We start from the raw sequence: 13,011 nt of genomic DNA, 5'->3' as shown, positions 1-13,011 counted from the left end.
AATTAATATATGGCTTAAGTTTTTTGTCTGTGATTTTTTTTGTTGATTTGTGTTTACGTCACTTTGTTGATTTAATATGTTTAAAGTGACATATTTATATTAAATATTGTCATATAATATTATTATCTGATTCACTTATGTAGCAACCTACTTCAAGATCAAACATATTAATTATTTATAAACAGTTTCCTTGAATGACAAATATATATTGCTTGATGCAGTCAGTGATATTTTTTTTAATTAAAGGGATATACAATATAATAAATTATAATGAAACAATAATAAAAATGACTAAGAGGTAAACGGTTGATTTAAAAATTATGTATTAGATTTCTTTGTATATAGTTGGTTATGACAAGTTGGTTAATAAAATTACTCATGCATTGATTCATGAGTAAATAAATTATATTGTACGTATATGTACGCACACCAGTGCTGCCATCTTTTTCTATGCTGATTATAGTACAAAGGTGTAAATATTATAGTATTTCTGAAAAATATCGTCTCTGTTCTGGCAGAACACACCCACTGGAGAATACTAGTTTTGAGTAATTTGACTTTGAAGTTGTTAAAATGTTTGAAATGATCTATCATGTGAGTTTATTAAGTAATCGTAAAAAGGATGACTCTAAAATAAAGACTGTTTATTTATTAAGAAGGTTCCCAGCCGGTAAAGTTTGAAATAAGGAACATTTGGTATAACTAATTCAATATGTAATTAGTAATTGTAATATGTAAGTTAGTGTCTTCTGCCAGAACAGTGACGATATATAATAGTACAGGAACATCTGAATCCTTTAAAATTATAGTATCTTACATTTTTCGCGAAATTAAAATTATAGTATTGTACTGTAATAATTATAGTGCGGTTGCCATCACTGACGCACACAAGGGAATCGAGGAAAAATGAACGTAATTCCATGCGATATATTGTCTAAAATACGAGACAACGCGGCACGGAGGAAAGAAAAGGACACTAATTATACATTTCAATTTCAATTCATTCTTTTAACGTATTGTGGATATTACAAATTATAAGTTAAAGACGTTCACAGCATGACATGAAACATTATTATAAAAAAAAAAGTAATAAAAACGATAAAAATGAAAATATAAAACGAGAACAGAATATAACCATACAATTATACATCCTGTAGAAGTTCAAAGAAGCACACCAAGTTTGCTAAGGAGACCCCATTTTAAGAATTTATAAAATAGCGTCCATCTAAACTCACCTCGCACAAGTGGAATATATCAACACCCAATTTGGTTGAACATAGTTATCGCTCTCCCAATTCACCTCACCCCGTCACCTCGATACTACAACTTACTAGATAACTCTGATTTGGTCATTGTGGGCAAAATGAAATTTAAGCTTTACTTGATTAAAATAAATCTGAGCTATAATTATTATTTAAAATAAAAATGGAAAATTGTGCTTTGTCTAATTGGGAACAATTACATTATGTTCAATTGTATGAAAAAATATTGTATATAATATAATATATTGTTTTATTTGTTTAATGCAATGACATTAATATGGACGAATCATCTGGAAAAGAAAATGACACTCACTTTATTGTCGGGTCTGCCGAATGGCATAATCTGTTCTAACGCCATTACAATAAAGGTGATATTGCTATAAATTCCTGATGCTTTTTGTTGGGTCTGCCGAATGGTTCGGTTCGAACGGGTTCTCTCAAATGAACATTAATACTAGAAACACTGCTCTAACGCCATTACAGTAAAGGTCATATTGCTATAAATTCCCGATGCGTGATATCGCATAATGGAAATTGCGTGATGTCTACCTATACATGCGAATGCGCGAATTTACTTGCTAGCTACTGTATTGAGTGCGTCGTCCATTAATAATGTCATTGGCTTAATGCATTTATAGTTTTAAAGTAATCTAATATTTTCAAACACAACATTAATACAGTTTCCATTAACTTCTGACTTACCTAGTTATATCATTTTGTAGAGAAGGAATTAATGTAGAATCATATTCAATAGCTAAGTATCTCAAAAACAGTGAAAATCGAGTTATCTAGTTGTAGTATTGAGGTGACTATATACTTAGTACGATTAGGTAACGCGCATGGCCCCCACATCCTCAAGCGGGCCCCCAGGCTTGGATCTTTGGCGGGCCCCCTACCTATCGCTAAATATAAAGGCAGTGTGACACAATAGCGTTTTCCAAAAGGTGTTCGCGGTAAAATTAATGTGTATATTTAGTGTTTTTTTTTGCATATTTTAATATATCCATTTGAATTATGGAGTTGGCGAGTATCGATTTTTGTATAATAACACCATTGAAGAAAAATAGCACCGCAGGCGACTTTGTTTACTATTTGAGAGAATTTGTGATGTGTGTTTATATTACTTGTCTTGTCGACCCTTAATGAACTCGGGCCCCCAGGCTAGAGCCCTGTCAGACCCCCCTTTGTGGGGGCCATGGTCACGGGTATACGATGACGACTTGTAGGTGCGATAGGTCGCAGTGAAACTTACTGGGTGTATCGGCAACACAGCATTCGTCCGGGACTATGAGGGCGGTTTGTTAGTTAGTTATATTAGATCTCCGTTCCCCAAGAGTTGAACATGTTTGAAGCCACCAGCGCAGTGTTGTTTTTTTGAAGGACAGTTCAATGTCTTAACCAATTATGTAGTATTTCTACGCTCGAGTTGTAAATTTTGTCATACTCAGTTATACTTCTCCCAACGAGAGTTTGCGGGTAGACCACAGCTGTACAGCGAAGATTCGATAATAATTATACTTAATTCTTTTTCTAAGTTGTTCATCCACGCTTTGGTACAACTGGTCCCTGCATCCTCGACGATATTTTCCAAGGAATTGTCATTCATCTGGACATGGCTAATTATTATATTCAGACCTATAAGCGGCAGGTTATATGAAAGTATGGTGAAGCAGGCAGGTTATATAAAAAAAAGTAGTGTGAGGCAGGCAGATAATCAATTTGCGGCAAAATTAACGTTAACATTATTAATTATATGGGTACGTTATAATCAATGACATTATTAATGGACGACGCACTCAATACAGTAGCTAGCAAGTAAATTCGCGCATTCGCATGTATAGGTAGACATCACGCAATTTCCATTATGCGATATCACGCATCGGGAATTTATAGCAATATGACCTTTACTGTAATGGCGTTAGAGCAGTGTTTCTAATGTTAATGTTCATTTGAGAGAACCCGTTCGAACCGAACCATTCGGCAGACCCAACAAAAAGCATCAGGAATTTATAGCAATATCACCTTTATTGTAATGGCGTTAGAACAGATTATGCCATTCGGCAGACCCGACAATAAAGTGAGTGTCATTTTCTTTTCCAGATGATTCGTCCATATTAATGTCATTGGTTATAATGACCAAAGTAAATCCTCCGCATTTTTTTTTATCGCGTCGCTATTACTCGTAAGTTGTCGGCTATTGTTGGCCTGCTTCATTCAGTTGTATGAGAAAGCCGATTTCTTGCACCTCTTTTTATTTAATACCTCTATGATACAGACCCTCCTCAAGGGACTTGGTCGCCTCGATGTGAAATTAAAAATGCCACCCTTATATTATTATGAAAGTACAAAAACAAAATAGAAATTTATGTTTAAAGATAAGCACCTATTAAAATTAAGTATATAATATGCATGTTAATTTAATTGTGCTAAAATACGTCCATGGGTTGGTATAGTGGGTTAGTACTTTACCACGTTTTTATTAGCTCGTATTCTTGTTTGCCCAATATAAATATTTGCAATCGAGTTTTAACTAACTTTCCGACTAGCTAGACATTTGAAACTTTTAGAATATATTATCAGAACACGATGACAGTGCATTATTTTAATACTTTTAGCCATCTTTAAGCAGAATTAAATTCATTTTCCGTTAATTCTGTTTTCCGTAAAAGGTAAAACACTATTATTGGTTGCTAAGGAGGTCCTGGCAACTAAATTATTAATATATACGTGCGTTACTATGGAAATCAATATGAAATATTAAAATGACATTTCAGTATTCTATATGTATTCAGTATTTCTATCAAGTACAAAAAAAAGTATTTATTAAACAGAAAACTTAAAAACGTGGTACATAAAAAGTTCTTTTTATCTTGTAATTATTTCAAATAAGCTTAGTCAATATAGGTACCTACCTCTGAAAATGCCAGTTTTCAATGAAACGGCATCTTAGTTTAGACAAAAATCAAAAATAAATAAAATGTAATATACCTATATTATAATGGCAGTTTATCGCACATATTTTTTTCGAAAGGGTGTCTTCAAACCTGTCAGTGAAATAATAGACATCCACATACCTAAAACCACCGTTGTTTCAGAGTAGGTTTCATGGAAACGCTTTAATTCTCAGTAGATTGTGCTTATGTCGATTTAAAGGTTTTTGGTGGGTATTTGTCTGCTTAAGATGGCTGAAAATAAATAGCAAAATTGATAAGAAGGTAGATACTTGATACTAGCGGCGATGGGTGGAGGTAGGCTGTTAAGATTCGACACAAATAGTGCACACTAAACTTTGTCAGTCATACTTATTTGTTTTCATCGAACTAAATTATTAAACACTGCCTAAACAAAGCTATTATAGTTTAGGTATGCTATGGGCGATCAGGCAGTAATAGTGCAAGCTTTCCAGTCGTACTTTTTTTTTTCGTTAAATTAAAAATAGGTACCTACTAGAGGTGGGAAAACTGGTCGATTGTGAAGACTAAGTATACTTACTACCAGTATAAAAAAATACTTAGTATCGAAACTTGTTCCAAAATACTTACTAGTATTTGGAATAGGTACTATATAGAGCGTTTGGCGTGCATATGCGACAAAAGTTTAATACTCAACTGAAACTAAAACCAACTCCATATTAGTATTTTTGAAATACATATCGGCTCAGGGAACTCAGACTGTGTATCGGCTTCAATATAATCGCTCAAAATACGCTGAGCTCCGCTTTTTGAAATGTCACATTTATTATAAAATTTTAAACATATTTAAATTTATGAGTTGTTTTTCTGTTATGGTATAATATTTTTGTTAACAAAAATGAATAACAGTCATTTTTTTTATTTTAAACATGTTTTAAGTGGTCCTAATTATTACAAGCCTAAGCCTGTGCGTCGTCTCACCACTGTGCTGCGACACAAAATTTATTACATACTGTTTATACATTTATTTAAATGTTGCATTTGCAATAGACTAATAAATTAAAATATACCTACCTATAATCAAGTGCTATCTCGTTTTCGCGCATTTAATGTCAATAGTGTTGAAAGACTATCAACTGGCGAGCGCACAGAACAGCAACTCGCGATGATATCATCACAAGTTTTTTGGAATAAGTTTATTGGGCTGCACATACTGAGTATGGGTAGTTTCATCCGAGACTTAAGTACACAAACTGGTGACAGTATTTCCAACTCACCTCTAGTATCCAACTACATATTACAGCTGATAATGTTAGTTAGTTTCTTTAAAATTCATTAAGCCCTGCCTTCAACAAATATTATAATCAATTAAAAATATTTTATAGATAAACGAATATTTTTATGACTATTATCTACTATGGCTTGGATCACGCAGGGTTTAATTGAATTTTAAAAACTAACACATACTATCTAGACCATGGCCCCCACAAGGGGGGAGGGCTGACAGGGCTCTAGCCTGGGGGCCCGGCCTTAAGGGGGGCCTGGCATGGCAGATCGACCAGCCAAGTGAGATAAACACACAGTACAAAATTGCACTAATGTATTATATTAATATGTTGTTGTGCGATGCAATTTTTTATTATTGTCGATATTCTACAAGTCTATAATTATTGTGCATAGCAACACAAAAATAAGCGTATTCAAAATACAAAAAATCGCTAAAAATACCCTTAATTTTACCTCGAACACCATTTGGAATATGCAACTGTAGATCGTCACACTGCCTTTCACCTTAGCGATAGGTACGGGAGCCCGCCAAAGTTCCTAGCCTGGGGGCCCGCTTCGGGTTATGGGGGCCATGATCTAGACATTGTAGTCTTAGTTCAATGAAAACAAATATGTTTGACTGAGAAAGCTTGGTGTGCACAGGGAACTCAGAAATAATGGAAACTGAAATACCTAACGAGTAAGGAGTAGCAGGTAACCGATCTAGAGTGAGGAAGAATCCGTGATAAACTTAAACACGTGTCAAGAATTAGTCATACGTCGAATACTGACAACTGCTCTAGGTTTATGCATTGACGCCTATTTAATATTGGTGTATTACACACACTATTGCACGTGTATAATGCGTGCTTCATTTTCGTAGTTCATTCACACATTCAAAACCCTGCATCAAAATGTAGCGTATTGAATATAGCACATCAGAATTCTAGTTATTATCTGTTCTGTGCACGTACGCTTGTAAAGTTGTGAAGTAGTGAAAAAATGGCTTCATTTTCGTAGGAAACTCATACATTCAAAACCCTGCGTCAAAATTTACTGTATTGGTAGGTATATAGCAGGGATGGCCAGTGCGTCGTCGCGATCGACCAGTCGATCGCGAAGGTATTTTTGGTCGATCGCGGACATAATAATAATATTGTAATATTTCTTGTTCAAACGAGTCAAAACTACTCGATGTTCCACCTCTTCAAATCCGCTAGTTCTTATCTCTTCTCTTACATATAATTATCAAGAAATACACTCTTGCGAAGAACACAAGTGATGAGAACTTGGAAGAAATTCTACAGGAAAACATTAATAAAATAAATAATGTAAATTCTTATCCTTGCAATTTGACAAGTCGGCAGATTACACGGATATTGCACAACTATACGTTTTTATTCGATTGGTTTTTGAAGACATGTTTGCTTCAGAAGAATTATTAACAGTTTTACTACTGAAAGAACGATCCAAAAGAGAAGATTATAATATATTTAATGCATTTAAGTCTTATATTAATCGTAGTCAATTTCCTATTTTATAAACTAGTATCGGTACCGACTGATGGAGCTCCTGCAATGGTTGGGAATCATGTTGGGTTCAGTGGCGCACCCAGGGGGGGAGCCAAGGGGCCCTGGCACCCCCCAAAAATTAACTTATCAGAATGATTTTAAACATTGAAATTGAAAGCCAATAAACTATAACCTTTGGGCTTAGACAAATAAAAACACGGCATAAAAAATGATTAGTAATAATTCTCCAGCACCCTTTTTAGAAAAAATTCTTAGATGTTAATTTCTAACACAACAATTTCGAAATACTAATGTCAGGTTTATTTAGAAACCCAATCCCTAATGGAACTGTCAAAAAATTCTCAGTGTCCACCCGAATTCCGGAGTGGTGTAGGTTATGGCTCGGGAGGGCTGACAGGGATCTAGCCTTGGGGGCCTGGGCTGTGGGGGGCTCGGCGTGTCGGGTTGACCAAATAAATGAGATAAACACACATCATAAATTAGCTTTAATAATAAAAAAGTCGCCTGCGAACATTTTCAATTACTTATATAATTGTGCAATATATTTTTTGATTATTATGTGTCGATACTCAACAGCTCCATTATTAAAGTAGATGTATTAAAAATCGCCAATAATTCACTGTATAAGTACCCTTAATTTGAACGAAAACACAATTTGAAAAACGTTAATGTAGTGTTTCACACTGCCTTTAATCTTAGCGGTAGGTAAGGGGCCGCCAAATATCCTAGCCTGAGGGCCCGTTTTAGGATGTGGGGACCATGGTATAGGTACACCGAGTGCAATAGACAAAATACCGATAAACGAGAAATTAGGATGTGAAGAAGAAAAAGAGCCTATGGGACTAATTTACATTCTCCTCCTTGGGCCCTCCCCAATATTAAATCCTGGGTGCGCCACTGGTTGGGTTTATTACTTTATGTAAAAATGAGGCAACAGTACCCACTTTTATCAGTTATCATTGCATTAAATACACCAGCAGGCATGGCTCCCACAAGGGGGGTCTGACAGGGCTCTAGCCTGTGGGGAGCCCGGCGTAGCGGGTCGACCAGTTAAGTAAGAAAAACACAAGCCACAAATTTTCTCCAATACTAAAAAAGGCGCTATTTTCATCAAGGAATATTGAATTTTTAAAATACATGGCTGTGCGATGCAATATGATTATTGATGTAATAAAATGATAATTCATATTGTATAGAATTTATTTCAAGTATGTTTTCTGGCGACGGATTGCATCTTGGCTACTACAAAATTTCAAATGTTCGATACATAGACTATAGATACATCTAGACGCCACCCGTTGCATTGCTAAATGAAGCTACGTGCCGTGCGTTTGGTTTGTGGGCGAGCGAACGCATTCGCCTACAAATGTTCGAGACCATAGACCATTTCGCTAGTGCTCGCCCAAAGTGCTCGCACTAGACGCTCAGAATTAAAATATAATTTTTTTATGTTATATAGTATTTTTAAGCGGTCAAAATGCAACCATTAGGTAAAGATATCCATAATTTAAGTTATTTTAAAGAAACACTAGGTCACTGATATTAAAATAAATAATAATATACAAATAAATTGTCACGAACATGTATCAACTTACCTATGAAACGTAATACCATCTTCTTGCTTATTAGTACGGCTACCATATTTTAATACAACACGCAGAACCACCTTCCCTACTTAATTAACTAAAAAAAATATATACCAATGACTTTATGTTTAACACAAAAAATAGCAAATTCAGCAACACGAACTCGCAGATTATCGATGTTACGTGAAGCGATTCACCACGATTTGCCAGCGATACTTTTGGAAGTTCGATATGTTTTCAAAATCCATATTTGAATTATAAAAAAATGAGGTTTTATTGTTCTTGCATAATATTATAATTACAGGTGATGTCAGTCGCTCGCCATAAATATTTTTTTCAACTGGTCGATCCTAGAAAACAAAAGTGTGGCCACCCCTGGTATATAGCCAATCGGAATTATTTTTATTATCAGCTGTTCTGTGTGTGCACCATTTATGTCGGATCGTCCAACATTCGCCACTGTTAGATACCTAAGGAATTTGTATAAACATGAGAGGGGACTACATTTAAGTCTGCTAAGGGCGGCACGTTGGCTAGTAGAGACGTCACTAATGGCCTAAACTCTCGCTGGTGCCACTCTAGATACTATGTATTCTGCGAATTGCTGGTAAAGAGGTTTTAAGTGAATAATGACATCATCGTTTACCTCATTGTATTGCTAATTATATTCTGGCGTAGTAGTCCAATACGAACTGAAATTTGTAACAGAATATGTATTTTGATTACTAAACACAAAAGATATCCATTTGCGATTCAGTCACGTCATGACCTTGTGACACAGGGAGCATTCTGTGACCCGAGATAAGATAATAGCCATATCATAACATAAACGGATACCTAAGACATTTTTTTTATTAATCAATATTAACGGCAGTTTTCCTAAAAGCGCATGAGGCGCCCGCTTCGATTCTTCGGGGAAATCCAAAATTTTAAACCGGTACCTACGTAATATTATAGATGTAGTAATCAATCACATTAATATGGACGAAGCATCTGGAAAAAAAATGACACTCACTTTTTTGTCGGGTCTGCCGAATGGCATAATCTGTTCTAACGCCATTACAATAAAGGTGATATTGCTATAAATTCCCGATGCTTTTTGTCGGGTCTGCCGAATGGTTCGGTTCGAACGGGTTCGCTCAAATGAACATTGACACTAGAAACACTGTTCTAACGCCATAACAATAAAGGTCATATTGCTATAAATTCCCGATGCGTAATATCGCATAATATAAATTGCGTGACGTCTACCTATACATGTGCGAATGTCGCTATGCGCGAATTTACTTGCTAGCTACTGTATTGAGTGCGTTGTCCATTAATAATGTCATTGGTAGTAATAAACAGATAAAACTAGTGTTTCTATTCTGAGTTTTTCAGGAAATTGAAGCCAATTTTAAGGGTACCGGTGATTAATGACCTCCCGTGGGTATAGGCAGGGCATGCACTGTTTAGGGGCGACACCACAGTATAGAAATGCGAAAACCAGTCAAAGTTTTAAAGCTACAGTACGACAACATCTTTTTGGCTATGTTTTAAAACTGTGAACTAACAGTCCGCCCATTTTTACCCGCAATTCCGGTATAAACTAACAAGCTCCTCCCATTTAGTAGACAACAGCACCTAGAAGCGTAGCCAAGAAGATGTGGTCGTACAATAGTTTGGTAAATTAGTTATTTTATGTCAGGCAGTCAAGTCGTTAAGGGTGGAGGTAGGCTGTCAAGATTCTACATAAATGGTGCACACTAAACTTTGTCAGTTGGACGTAGGTACATATTATATTTTGTTATTGTTGAACTAAGATTACAATCTTATGCAGATAGTGTTGATTAGTTTTTTTTAAAATTTTAACCCTGCCTATGCCAAACCGAGGACGGATCCAGAGGGGGCCGTCACAGAACAGATTAATAAAAAGAATTCATATAGGTTATAAATACACTATATTTGAAGCAGGGTTTTGAGTGTGTGAGTGTCCTACAAAAATGATACAGGTACACGTCATTATAAACGTGCGATAGTGTGTGCTGCAATCTTCAGATACACGAATATTGAATGAGCGTCAGTGCATAAACCGAGAGCAGTTGTCAGAACGAAAGGCAAGCTTAGAATGGTATATATTATGTTATACGAGGTATAAATGAGAACTCTGCCATTCTGGGCAGTGTTGACCTGTGTGTTTCTTAGAAATAGGGAGCATCAGTTGTTTATTCTCCCAAGCTGCAGAATTAACTTGCCACTGGTAATGCCAAGGAGGGCGATAACTATCTATGTTCTATGTCTATATTAAATTTATGTTTATATATTCCACTTGCGTGAGGTGAGTTTAAGTGGACGCTATTTTATAAATTCTTAAAGTAGGGTCTCCTTAGCACACTCGGTGTACTTCTTTGAACTTTTGTATTTTCACTGCTGTTGTATGTTTATATTTTCATTTTTATCCCTTTTACTACTTTTGTTTTTCTTTCTTCTTTATAATAATGTTTTATATCATCTCGTGAACGTCTTAAACTTATAATTTGTATTGTCCACAATATCTAAAAATAAATAAAGTGAATTGAAATGGCGTATTCTTGAGACGTGTTGAAGTTTATCCCATTTCTTCCATACTCGATATCGGTTGCCTGTTTCCACACCCGTTAGGTATTTCAGTTCCCATTAATTCTGTGTTCCCTGGGTGCCGTCATAAAAAGACCTTTTAGTACCTACCCAATAAATCTGCATACAATTTGAGACTAAAAATGAAAGGAGATAGTGTTATAAGACGTCTGCTTATGGGCGGCACTGTACCTAGAGACCACCTTGTGATGTAGGCATGGCCCCCACAAGGGGGGGGCTGACAGGGCTCTAGCCTGGGGGCCCGGGTTCTAGGGGGGCCCCGCGTGGCGCGTCTACATTATAAGTGAGATAAACACACTTCACAAATTTGCTCTAATGGTAAAAAAGTCGCCTGCGGTGATATTTTACTTTAAAAATGTTATAATTTTAAAATATGTGAATGTGTGATGCAGATTTTGAATAATTTGTGTCGATGTTCAAAAACTTCATAACATATATAATGAATTTATTGAAAAATACAAAAAATCGTTAAAGATACACTGAATACCCTTAATTTTACCTGGAATACCATTTGGGAAACGTTTCTGTAGAGCCACTAGCGATAGGTAGGGGGGCCCGACAATGATCCTGGCCTAGGAGCCAAAACCAAAACTATGAATGACAATTTGTTTAGTTTGTTCTTATGTAACTGAAAATAGACAATCATTAATTCTAACTAATGACAGTGACATAGTAATTATTATGTTTCAATAATATTAAGTACATAGTCCAAGGGTCAAGGTAAAAGTATTCATTCATTTCATTCTCAACATATAAAAATTTTTATCCAATGTATTATTATTATAAGAATATAAAACAAGATACTATCTAAAAAATCGTGAAAGTGGTTACCAAAATACGGATCCAAAAACAATCTAATAAATAATATTATTATTTATTTCAAATTTAATAATAATAATTATTAATGTACAGTGACATCTATTGTATTTTATTTTAACAAATATAATTTAATCTAGTTTAAGCTTTGAAGTATACAACACAGATGTCACTACATGTAATAATATTTTTTTATGGTTTTTTTATTATTTGGATCCAGCAGAAGCAAAATATGTATGAAGCTTGGCATTTTTATATATTATTTTTGATAGTTTACATAAATAAAAATGATTTCAAGATATACACATTTATATTTTTTATAAAAATCGATGTTTTTTTTAAATAAATATTAAAAACATAAGAATCTTTACAGTAGGTACCTACATTATCGACAACTTAATAAACTAAATTTTAATAATAAACATAATAAATAATAAGTAATAATTAGATGAAGGGTGGAGGTAGGCTGTTGATATCCGCTATAAATTAATAGTACACACATAAACTTTAAGGCCATACCTCAGTTGAGACACGGTCTAAAAAGATCGTCGCTAGGCGATGCGCGGATTGCGGGTCGCGGGTGCAAATGAGGCATGTCAAACCAAATATAATTTGTCTTATAAATCCAACATGTGTCCATTTAATATTCTGTTTATTGTTTTATCAGTAACAATATTAATAATATATTCATTGACATGTTTTCTTTTTAAAGTAAATGGGTAACGTTTTAAGTCATCTTTACACGATTTAAGAATTATTACGGCCGTCACCATCACGAAGCAAAATGACGTGTTTCCAGCCCTACATTCTCTCTCCGAATGGGAGCGAGTGCGAAATTTCATCGCGCCTATGGTTGAAAATTATTTGCCGTTTCACTGATGAATCACCTTAAGACCCTAAGCAACGCAATACCTGCCTGTTTATTCAATATAGCGAGAGGTCGCATCGGGTTTTAGTGCTTCATATTATAACTCAATAATTGAAGTAGATTCATAAATTCAATAAAAATACACGGAATACC

General features: G+C 35.0%; 1 protein-coding gene across 1 annotated transcript in view; it reads left to right on the top strand.

The window, feature by feature from the left end:
• Positions 1 to 13,011, top strand: part of LOC147076645 (gelsolin-like) — a 94,155-nt gene that overhangs the window by 3,402 nt on the left and 77,742 nt on the right. The gene's annotated exons all lie outside the window — the stretch shown is intronic.

The sequence above is a fragment of the Rhyacophila brunnea genome, unplaced genomic scaffold, assembly GCF_057557595.1.
Source record: "Rhyacophila brunnea isolate RB1 unplaced genomic scaffold, BYU_Rbru_1.0 scaffold_13, whole genome shotgun sequence".
NCBI lineage: Eukaryota > Metazoa > Arthropoda > Insecta > Trichoptera > Rhyacophilidae > Rhyacophila > Rhyacophila brunnea.
This window is presented reverse-complemented; position numbering and strand designations above follow the sequence as displayed.